The sequence below is a fragment of the Lipotes vexillifer genome, unplaced genomic scaffold, assembly GCF_000442215.2.
Source record: "Lipotes vexillifer unplaced genomic scaffold, Lipotes_vexillifer_v1.1 scaffold178, whole genome shotgun sequence".
Classification (NCBI taxonomy): Eukaryota; Metazoa; Chordata; class Mammalia; order Artiodactyla; family Lipotidae; genus Lipotes; species Lipotes vexillifer.
In genome coordinates, this window is record NW_006775603.1 from 1,751,655 (window position 1) to 1,763,767 (window position 12,113).

At 37.1% G+C, this 12,113-nt stretch overlaps 1 protein-coding gene across 2 annotated transcripts in view; it reads left to right on the forward strand.

Moving 5' to 3' along the window:
* The window catches only part of CCSER1 (coiled-coil serine rich protein 1), a 739,559-nt gene that overhangs the window by 580,074 nt on the left and 147,372 nt on the right, over nt 1–12,113 (forward strand). The window lies entirely within an intron of this gene.

Here is a 12,113-nt window from a genome sequence, read left to right on the forward strand (position 1 = left end):
GGTGACATTTTTCGGCTGGCCGTCTCTATGGATGACACAGTGCGTAGACTCACATTCAGAAGCGACCTCTTTGACCCAAGCAGTGAAATCAGAAAGCCATCCAGTCATGGCAGCCACTGCGTCCTTGCATATGCCGACACAGAATGACCAATTCGGTTTTCCTGATATGAAATCATTCAAAGATTCGAATAGTTCTGCAGCTGTGGTGTTAGTTGGCAACAAAAATGCACATAACATATCCTCATGCACATGCTCCTGAAAAGCATATCGCACCAAAACAAGCATTGTTGCCTTGTTGTCAACATCAGTAGACTCGTCAACCTGGATTAATTCTCTCTAAGAGTTATGCCTCAGTATCCTCTGCTATTTCATCAATTCGTCTAGTTACGGTGCTAGCCGAAACAGGAACATGTGCCACCTTTTGAACGGCAGCCTCTCCTAAAAGTTCATGACAAGTGTCCTTAGCAGCAGGCAGGATCAACTCTTCAGCAATAGTAAAGGGCTTCTTAGCTTTAGCAATGCGATTAGCCACTAAGAATGACGCTCTCAGTGCAGACACATTTGATGAAGTGGTGGCCTTCAATACTTGCTTCTGTTCTTCATGTTCACATTTTTTTCTTTTGAAAAGCTCCAAAGGATTGTCTTTTAACGCAGGCTGCTTGGTCTCCGTGTGGTGATGAAGCAGTTTTGGTTTCACGGCTTCATTGGAGAGCCGCTCACCACACATTAAACAAAGCGGGCTTGGAGAATGTGAATCACTTGTTGCAATGAACCCGTAATTTCAGTAGGACTCTTGGTATTTTGTTTTAAATGCAGCTTTCTTTTTGTTGGCAGTCTTCGAGTCTTCTGCTGTCTCATCCTTGGGTCTTTCCCCCTTTCCAAAGAAGCTCACTAGTGACATTTGTGTTTTACTCATTTTGGCTAGGGTTAGCTTGTGGGCTTAACCAAAACTGTGACTGAGACAAGTGCACAGTGTGGGAAAGGAAGTGGTAAATAGAATAATGGGCGGGCCACGTTAAAGCCTGCCACCAGATGCAGCTTGTCACTTGCCACTCACTGATAGGGTTTTGATATGAGTCTGCAAGCAATTGATTTATTATGGTCTCTGTGCAGTCAAACCTCTATGCTAATGATAATCTGTATTTGCAGCCACTCCCCAGCGCTAGCATCACTGCCTCAGCTCCATCTCAGATCATCAGGCATTAGATTCTCAGAAGAAGCGTGCAACCTAGATCCCTCGCATGTGCAGTTCACAGTAGGGTTCACACTCCTATGAGAATCTAATGCCACCACTGATCTGACAGGAGGCGGAGCTTAGGTGGTAATGCGAGAGATGGGGAGCAGCTGGAAATACAGATGAAGCTTCGCTCACTGGCCCACCACTCACCTCCTGCTATGCGGCCCGGTTCCTAACAGGCCACCAACCAGTAGCGCTCCACGGCCCGGGAGTTGGAGACCCCTGCTGTAAGGGATGCTAAAGTGAGGAAGATGCAGTGTGTTGAATAAGAAAATAATACAACAGTACTATAATAAGATGACTAAGATAGTGAACTGAGAGAAGCTCTCATGTCTCATGGTGATGGTTAGGCAGGATAAACTGGAGGGAGAGGCAACTTACTGAGATTTGTGACTATGATATCTGAATTTTCCCCATTTCACCATGATCTTTTAGCACCATTCTACTGGCTCCCTCCAGTCCCTTTTCTTTTAAATCATTTTTTGTCTCCTCTATTAGAACAACTTGTGCCTCCTTATAAGCTATCTGTATAACCAAACCTTAGTCATCATTAAGTCAAAGATCCACTATTAAATTTTTTGAGTAATATTTTCAGACACCAACACTTCCTCCCACATAGTAGACTGTATCTTCCTTTTGTGCTTTTCCTCCATACCTCTCAAAACAAGCTCAATTATAGTACCTATGCCAGTGCATTGGAGTAATTCCCTGTGTTTCTTCATTAGACTATTATTGATCTGATGATTGGTATGATGTCTTATTTATCTCAGAACTGGTTGTGCATAATGCATTGTCTACAGTGCCTAATTAATAATAGACTTTCAATAAATCTCACTGAATAGGAAGGATAACTAGAAAATGGCATTCAGGTTTTTCAGGATGTTGGAGAAATAGAAAAAAACGAAAACAAAAACAAAAAACCTCAAGCTACTCTAGTAAAAGTGAGTTCATTTTATAAATAAAACAGGGAATTAAGGAGGAAAATAATAGCTTCAGGAGCAAAATAAGCAGAACCAGTGGTGTGCTGGTAAATGGTTAATAATCAGCTCTTTAAGGAGAAAGAGATTTGTAGCATTTGCCAGTTTCTATGGTGCAGTTGCTCCACCATGGCAAATTTCAAGCTACCAGGTCAAGTCACTGAAGTTGGAGTTGGGAAAAGATGAGCACAGTCAACTCTTGCAAACTCATGTAAGGTGACTCCAGCAAAGAACTCATGGCGAACTGGAAAAATCATCATCCTCTAGTAGTCACTGTGTTTCTCATGGTCTGATATGCAACAGTCACCACATTAGTCGACCAAACTCTTCACTCCCTTTCTGTGCTGCTTTTCTTCTTCTGCTTTTTCTCCTCCACTGTTGCCTAATTTCTCTGAATTTTCCTTTGTTTCTAGCCGGTAACTTCTGTTTAGGGTTGGCTTTTGTTGTCACCTAATTGCCGTCATGTCATGACTTCTGTTCACTGACGTTTATATGCTTCTTTGATACCTAATATCTATTTGTCATACATACATTTGGGATGGCTGATATTCAAACAGCTGAGAGAAATTTTTATTGATTTGGCAAGTTACTGTCTAGTATAAAATGCCAAAGTTAGTGCCCTCATTAATATTCTCTCCTATGTTTCTGCCAGGGTCAGCTTGAGGGCCAAGCTGCACCTACCCCTGGCATCACAGGATCACCTGATATGATAAAACGAAACTTTTTAAATGAAGAACTTCTCAGAAACAGCTATAGGAATGGCAAGTTCTCTGATGTTTTATTTACTCTGTACGGATAGCCTTTCTGTGAGAGGGGAACATAGGGTAGACTGTATATTTTTCAAGGACAGAGAAGAGCAGGTGCCAGAATTTATAAATTTCTATGATTCTAGTGTTTTCATATGTACAAAATACTGGTGATATAATCTGATTGCACAGAATAATTACAATTTTCCTGTAAGCTTGATCTCATGGTCACAAATTGTGACTGCTTTTTCCTAAATGTCCAGATACTACCTTTAAATTTAAGGCAAGCAGAAAACCTGAATTCACAGATTTCTCAAACATCTTGGAAAAGTGAAACTATGAGCCATACATAAGCATTTTTTAAAATTAATTAATTAAACTTTTTATTTTATATAGTAGTATAGTTGATTAACGATGTTGTGTTAGTTTCAGGTGTGTACAGCTAAGTGATTCAGTTGTACATATATATGTACCTATTCTTTTTCAAATTCTTTTCCATTGAGGTTGTTACATAATATTGAGCAGAGTTCCCTGTGCTATACAGTAAGTCCTTGTTGGCTATCCATTTTAAACATAGCAGTGTTTACATGTCAGCATTTCTAAACATCTATATATCTTATATAAATGTGTATATTCTAATTGTGTATGCATATATATACACAAATAATTAAATGTTTATATACATATAAATGAATTAAATGTATATATGTATGTATATACCTATTCAGAAATAGAAAACCTATATCTTTATACACAAAACAGATTTCTTTTCAACATTCTCCTCACCACCACTACACATATACCACAAGTGTATATTAGTAAAAAAACGATGATGAATAGGTGAAGAACAACTTTATAGATTTCACAAAATTTACAAAATATAAGAAGTTTGAGTTAAATAAAGATACGCTTAAATGGTTAAAATAGCTGTATTAAGTAGTTGTAATGGTTAAAACTACTTAATTGTCATAAAATGAATTTTTAAGTTATGTTTTAATATTATAAAAGATCACAAAGTATAAATATTTTACTAAGAAACTTTATAAATATGCATTTGTTTAGTTTTATGTACCAAGTTAAAGTAATCCTTTGCATGGAAGCAACCTAAATGTCCATCAATAGAAGAATGGGGGCTTCCCTGGTGGCGCAGTGGTTGAGAGTCCGCCTGCCGATGCAGGGGACACGGGTTCGTGTCCCAGTCCGGGAAGATCCTACATGCCACGGAGCGGCTGGGCCCGTGAGCCATGGCCGCTGACCCTGCGCTCCGGAGCCTGTGCTCAAGGGCTTCTTAGCTTTAGCAATGCGATTAGCCACTAAGAATGACGCTCTCAGTGCAGACACATTTGATGAAGTGGTGGCCTTCAATACTTGCTTCTGTTCTTCATGTTCACATTTTTTTCTTTTGAAAAGCTCCAAAGGATTGTCTTTTAACGCAGGCTGCTTGGTCTCCGTGTGGTGATGAAGCAGTTTTGGTTTCACGGCTTCATTGGAGAGCCGCTCACCACACATTAAACAAAGCGGGCTTGGAGAATGTGAATCACTTGTTGCAATGAACCCGTAATTTCAGTAGGACTCTTGGTATTTTGTTTTAAATGCAGCTTTCTTTTTGTTGGCAGTCTTCGAGTCTTCTGCTGTCTCATCCTTGGGTCTTTCCCCCTTTCCAAAGAAGCTCACTAGTGACATTTGTGTTTTACTCATTTTGGCTAGGGTTAGCTTGTGGGCTTAACCAAAACTGTGACTGAGACAAGTGCACAGTGTGGGAAAGGAAGTGGTAAATAGAATAATGGGCGGGCCACGTTAAAGCCTGCCACCAGATGCAGCTTGTCACTTGCCACTCACTGATAGGGTTTTGATATGAGTCTGCAAGCAATTGATTTATTATGGTCTCTGTGCAGTCAAACCTCTATGCTAATGATAATCTGTATTTGCAGCCACTCCCCAGCGCTAGCATCACTGCCTCAGCTCCATCTCAGATCATCAGGCATTAGATTCTCAGAAGAAGCGTGCAACCTAGATCCCTCGCATGTGCAGTTCACAGTAGGGTTCACACTCCTATGAGAATCTAATGCCACCACTGATCTGACAGGAGGCGGAGCTTAGGTGGTAATGCGAGAGATGGGGAGCAGCTGGAAATACAGATGAAGCTTCGCTCACTGGCCCACCACTCACCTCCTGCTATGCGGCCCGGTTCCTAACAGGCCACCAACCAGTAGCGCTCCACGGCCCGGGAGTTGGGGACCCCTGCTGTAAGGGATGCTAAAGTGAGGAAGATGCAGTGTGTTGAATAAGAAAATAATACAACAGTACTATAATAAGATGACTAAGATAGTGAACTGAGAGAAGCTCTCATGTCTCATGGTGATGGTTAGGCAGGATAAACTGGAGGGAGAGGCAACTTACTGAGATTTGTGACTATGATATCTGAATTTTCCCCATTTCACCATGATCTTTTAGCACCATTCTACTGGCTCCCTCCAGTCCCTTTTCTTTTAAATCATTTTTTGTCTCCTCTATTAGAACAACTTGTGCCTCCTTATAAGCTATCTGTATAACCAAACCTTAGTCATCATTAAGTCAAAGATCCACTATTAAATTTTTTGAGTAATATTTTCAGACACCAACACTTCCTCCCACATAGTAGACTGTATCTTCCTTTTGTGCTTTTCCTCCATACCTCTCAAAACAAGCTCAATTATAGTACCTATGCCAGTGCATTGGAGTAATTCCCTGTGTTTCTTCATTAGACTATTATTGATCTGATGATTGGTATGATGTCTTATTTATCTCAGAACTGGTTGTGCATAATGCATTGTCTACAGTGCCTAATTAATAATAGACTTTCAATAAATCTCACTGAATAGGAAGGATAACTAGAAAATGGCATTCAGGTTTTTCAGGATGTTGGAGAAATAGAAAAAAACGAAAACAAAAACAAAAAACCTCAAGCTACTCTAGTAAAAGTGAGTTCATTTTATAAATAAAACAGGGAATTAAGGAGGAAAATAATAGCTTCAGGAGCAAAATAAGCAGAACCAGTGGTGTGCTGGTAAATGGTTAATAATCAGCTCTTTAAGGAGAAAGAGATTTGTAGCATTTGCCAGTTTCTATGGTGCAGTTGCTCCACCATGGCAAATTTCAAGCTACCAGGTCAAGTCACTGAAGTTGGAGTTGGGAAAAGATGAGCACAGTCAACTCTTGCAAACTCATGTAAGGTGACTCCAGCAAAGAACTCATGGCGAACTGGAAAAATCATCATCCTCTAGTAGTCACTGTGTTTCTCATGGTCTGATATGCAACAGTCACCACATTAGTCGACCAAACTCTTCACTCCCTTTCTGTGCTGCTTTTCTTCTTCTGCTTTTTCTCCTCCACTGTTGCCTAATTTCTCTGAATTTTCCTTTGTTTCTAGCCGGTAACTTCTGTTTAGGGTTGGCTTTTGTTGTCACCTAATTGCCGTCATGTCATGACTTCTGTTCACTGACGTTTATATGCTTCTTTGATACCTAATATCTATTTGTCATACATACATTTGGGATGGCTGATATTCAAACAGCTGAGAGAAATTTTTATTGATTTGGCAAGTTACTGTCTAGTATAAAATGCCAAAGTTAGTGCCCTCATTAATATTCTCTCCTATGTTTCTGCCAGGGTCAGCTTGAGGGCCAAGCTGCACCTACCCCTGGCATCACAGGATCACCTGATATGATAAAACGAAACTTTTTAAATGAAGAACTTCTCAGAAACAGCTATAGGAATGGCAAGTTCTCTGATGTTTTATTTACTCTGTACGGATAGCCTTTCTGTGAGAGGGGAACATAGGGTAGACTGTATATTTTTCAAGGACAGAGAAGAGCAGGTGCCAGAATTTATAAATTTCTATGATTCTAGTGTTTTCATATGTACAAAATACTGGTGATATAATCTGATTGCACAGAATAATTACAATTTTCCTGTAAGCTTGATCTCATGGTCACAAATTGTGACTGCTTTTTCCTAAATGTCCAGATACTACCTTTAAATTTAAGGCAAGCAGAAAACCTGAATTCACAGATTTCTCAAACATCTTGGAAAAGTGAAACTATGAGCCATACATAAGCATTTTTTAAAATTAATTAATTAAACTTTTTATTTTATATAGTAGTATAGTTGATTAACGATGTTGTGTTAGTTTCAGGTGTGTACAGCTAAGTGATTCAGTTGTACATATATATGTACCTATTCTTTTTCAAATTCTTTTCCATTGAGGTTGTTACATAATATTGAGCAGAGTTCCCTGTGCTATACAGTAAGTCCTTGTTGGCTATCCATTTTAAACATAGCAGTGTTTACATGTCAGCATTTCTAAACATCTATATATCTTATATAAATGTGTATATTCTAATTGTGTATGCATATATATACACAAATAATTAAATGTTTATATACATATAAATGAATTAAATGTATATATGTATGTATATACCTATTCAGAAATAGAAAACCTATATCTTTATACACAAAACAGATTTCTTTTCAACATTCTCCTCACCACCACTACACATATACCACAAGTGTATATTAGTAAAAAAACGATGATGAATAGGTGAAGAACAACTTTATAGATTTCACAAAATTTACAAAATATAAGAAGTTTGAGTTAAATAAAGATACGCTTAAATGGTTAAAATAGCTGTATTAAGTAGTTGTAATGGTTAAAACTACTTAATTGTCATAAAATGAATTTTTAAGTTATGTTTTAATATTATAAAAGATCACAAAGTATAAATATTTTACTAAGAAACTTTATAAATATGCATTTGTTTAGTTTTATGTACCAAGTTAAAGTAATCCTTTGCATGGAAGCAACCTAAATGTCCATCAATAGAAGAATGGGGGCTTCCCTGGTGGCGCAGTGGTTGAGAGTCCGCCTGCCGATGCAGGGGACACGGGTTCGTGTCCCAGTCCGGGAAGATCCTACATGCCACGGAGCGGCTGGGCCCGTGAGCCATGGCCGCTGACCCTGCGCTCCGGAGCCTGTGCTCCACAATGGGAGAGGCCACAGCAGTGAGAGGCCCACGTACTGCAAAAAAATAAATTAATTATTTTAACAAAATAGAAGAATGGATAAAGAAGATGTGGTACATATATACAATGGAATATTACTAAGCCATAATAAGGAACCAAATTGTGCCATTTGCAGAGATGTGGATGGACCTAGAGACTGTCCTACAGAGTGAAGTAAGTCAGAAAGAGAAAAATATCGTATAATATCGGTTGTATGTGGAATCTAGAAAAATGGTACAGATAAACTTATTTGCAAAGCAGAAATAGAGACACCATTGTAGGGAACAAAATCATGGATACCAAAGGGGGAAGGGAGGGGTGGGATGAATTGGGAGATTGGGATTGACATATTTACACTACTATGTATAAAATAGATAACTAATGAGAACCTACTGTATAGCACCGGGAACTCTACTCAATGCTCTGTGGTGACCTAAATGGGAAGGAAGTGCAAAATAAAAGAGGGGATATGTGTATATGTATAGCTGATTCACTTTGCTGTACAGCAGAAACTAACACAACATTGTAAAGCAACTATACTCCCAATAAAAATTAACAATAAATAAAAGAATAGCACATGAAGTTCAAAATCAGAAAAAATTGAATAAAAAATATAGTCCTTTAAGTAATAATTATTGGCTATTTAGAATAAGACACACAAGATATATAATGTATAAATGAGTAAATGAAGTAATACATGCCATTTTGGGTTGAAAGTGTCTATAATTTTAACCAGTAAATTATTTTAAAAATACACTCAAGTTAAGATGTTACATTCACTTACAATATGAATGCTGACTGTATATAATTTCACTCTTTTTTTCACATTTGAATTAATGCTACTATTAATAAGATTTTACCGTTAACATCTAGTAGGGGCAGATATGAGATATGAGATCATTTATATTTTCCTATCATATAAAATGTGCACTCTTGTTCAGTAATTTGAATTTTTATCTTGTCATTTTGTCTCTTACAACATTTATTACCATAGTTAATAAAAGTAATAGATTGTCTATTAATATTTAAAAATGGCAAAAAGTAAACAATAATACTATTTCTGATTCATTTAATACAATGAACAAATATTTTGTCTGATTTATTGTTAACAAATTATTGATAATAGCCAACTAGTAAAAAACTAGAATATAAATAGAACTAATCTGGGAAGCTGTTCAGCTGCCTTTGAGAAGCTTAAAGACCACCACTTGGTCTTTAAGTATAGACAGCATCACTGATAAAGCTGCATGTATGGAACACACCAAAAATACTGTTTATTTTTTTCTTAGGTATCTTATGCCTACAGAGATATCACTTGTCACCTAATATGGCAGTGCATGAGCTGTGGGCTGCATGGAGTGTAATGACAGGCCTCATTTAAACAGAAAGTGAAGCAGAGTATCAAGGCCATAATATTTTCTCTGTAAGAAGTGAAGTATTTATTAAAATAAAAGTGTAAAATTTTAAAAGTATTAATTATAATAATAACTTATAAAACTTAACCAATTAAGCTGTTTAAAAGAACAATGAAGAAAATTAATTTATACCATGTTTGGAAACTATTTTTCTCAACAAGGAAATTAGTTGAAAATCTCTAGCCCATGATTTCCTAAAAAGTCACTTATAACTTGGATATTAGTAGCAATTCAGGCTCTCTTTTCTGCTGGCCTATGTCACTTCCAAATACTTTAATGATGACATTGTATTGTTAACCAATATGAATTTGTCACTGCCTACTAAACTGACCAATCGTTTTGTAAATACAAAATAATTTTCTTTATTCTATGAAGTGTCTCATTGTTCTCATTCTCCTTTGGTGGCCTATACTTCTTTCTTTTCTCAAATGAAAGGTAGAGGAAAAAATCATGGCAACCCACTGTGTCTGCAACAGTCTCTGTAAAATACTTCTGTCCAAGGTTCTTTCCAATCAGGAACACAATTCTTAGCAAACAGGTAACTAACTCACTTAATTAACTCTCTCCTATGTTCTCAGAGGTGTTTCTACATCAAACTTGAATTGGCTTATTATTTAACAAACTGTACAAGGCCTTTGGGAAACCTGTTTTTAACAAAAATGGGTTCTTAAATAGCCTTTGGTCTCCTTAAAGGATTCTGAATAACTGCATAAAATCCTAATACACTTATTAGTAGTGCATCTGTATGCAGATATTAAACAGAATGAGAGATAAATTTCTTTCCTGACTCCCAAAGGGGCATCCTAATATTGTGTTTCTTTAAACATTGCTTGACCTATGAACACCTAATATACAGATATTTTACCTAAGGATCACTCCAGAACTTTGACAATTAAGAAATACACCTGAAGACTTGTTTAGGATTCTCTGTACTCTTCTTTGTTAGAATCTGGGATGCAGAGGTTTAAAGGAGAGCCTTCCCCTCTTTCCATTTTTCTTACTCAGACAACTTTTAAAAATATATTTATTCTTTTCCAGTTACTCCACTGTAGTAGGGATTGCAAAGTCAATTGAGCCATGGTTTTTTTCCTCTAAGAAATTGCATTCTAGTGAGGAGTGGGGCAAGAAACAAACAAACTACAATTATAGGCAAGATTGTTAAGGGTTAAAATAGATTTTTAAGTAAACACATCTAATTTTGACCAAGAGATTCCATATTTCCCAGAAAGCTAATATTTGAGCTGAATTTTTAATAATAAGTCAGATTGTGCTAGAATAGGGAAAGGCCATTCTGAGCAGAAGGAAAGATGGTGGAAGCATGGAGGTGAGTACAGACTGTGTGAAGTCGTACAAGTAGTTCATGTGACTGTTCGCTGTATGGGTTCCTATAATGGGAGGCAGTTGAAGCCAAAAGAGTAGGCAGGATCACTGAAAACATTGGAGGAAGAAAAGGGAGTGCATATATTAAATTTTCATAAACTTACCTAGACAGAAACTTTTAGAACATAAATTGTTTGAAATTTGGAGACTTGCAATATGCCAAAAATCTAAACAAGAAACGCATCAATCTTAAACAGCCTACCCATGTGTGAACATAGCAGGTAAGCCTTTCTAATGCAGATGGATACTCTCTTTATGAAAATATAGTTGACTCTTGAACAACTCAGGGGTTAATCCAAGTGTAATTTATAGTCGGCCCTCCACATCTGTGGAGTCAACCAACCTTGCGGACTGTGTAGTACTGTATTATTACTATTGAAAAATATCACCTTATAAGTGGACCTGTACAGTTCAAACTCATGTTGTTCAGGGGGCAATTGAACACACAGTTTCCCCAATTCATGTAAAATGTTCTTTATGCAAAAGTTTTATTTATAAATCAGATTTTCAGGATTGTGTATATTAACCAACATCAGATACAACTAAGTAGAGAGAAGTAAAATATCTTAACACTTAAACAGAATTTAAATGATTTTATTTGTATATATCACCTATTTGTAATAAATTGTATACAAAGAATCTGAAGTAAACCATAATCAAAAGGACCTTGTCCTTATGTGACAAATGCCATCTGGTATTAAATTTTATACACATATGCACACATTAGTGGAGTTTAATTTTTTTTTCTGGATTCTTTCTCTGTGTTCACAAATTCTGACAGTAACTCATATTTATTTTCTCTCCATTGATACAGAATTAGAGACAGTTAAAGATATTAAACATTTATGAGATCTAAGGACCCTTAAGTTTTGTGCACTAGAGCTCATATGAGATGTGTTCTATACTCTGTGGTTTAGGAGATCCAGAGCAATTCATCACTACTTTAACACTCAGTTCAACTTAAGATGAATTACCTGTTGAATGTGATTGTACTACAGAGCAAGTTGAACGCCATTTATCTGACTAGAGAATGGTACCCAGCTACCTCACAGATGCTCTGTGCATCATTCAAATTTCAAAATATGTGTATGATAGTCATTATCTTAACATTCACAATATTTGCCCGGCAGAGCCTCCTGGAGTGATTCCATAAGAGGACATTTAAAGAAATGTGCAGTGTAACAGATTCATTGTTCTGCTTTTCTGTGTTCCTATAGGGTTTTTTGTTGTTGTTGTTGTTGTTGTTGTTGTTTTTGCGGTACGTGGGCCTCTCACTGCTGTGGCCTCTCCCGTTGCGGAGCACAGGCTCCAGACG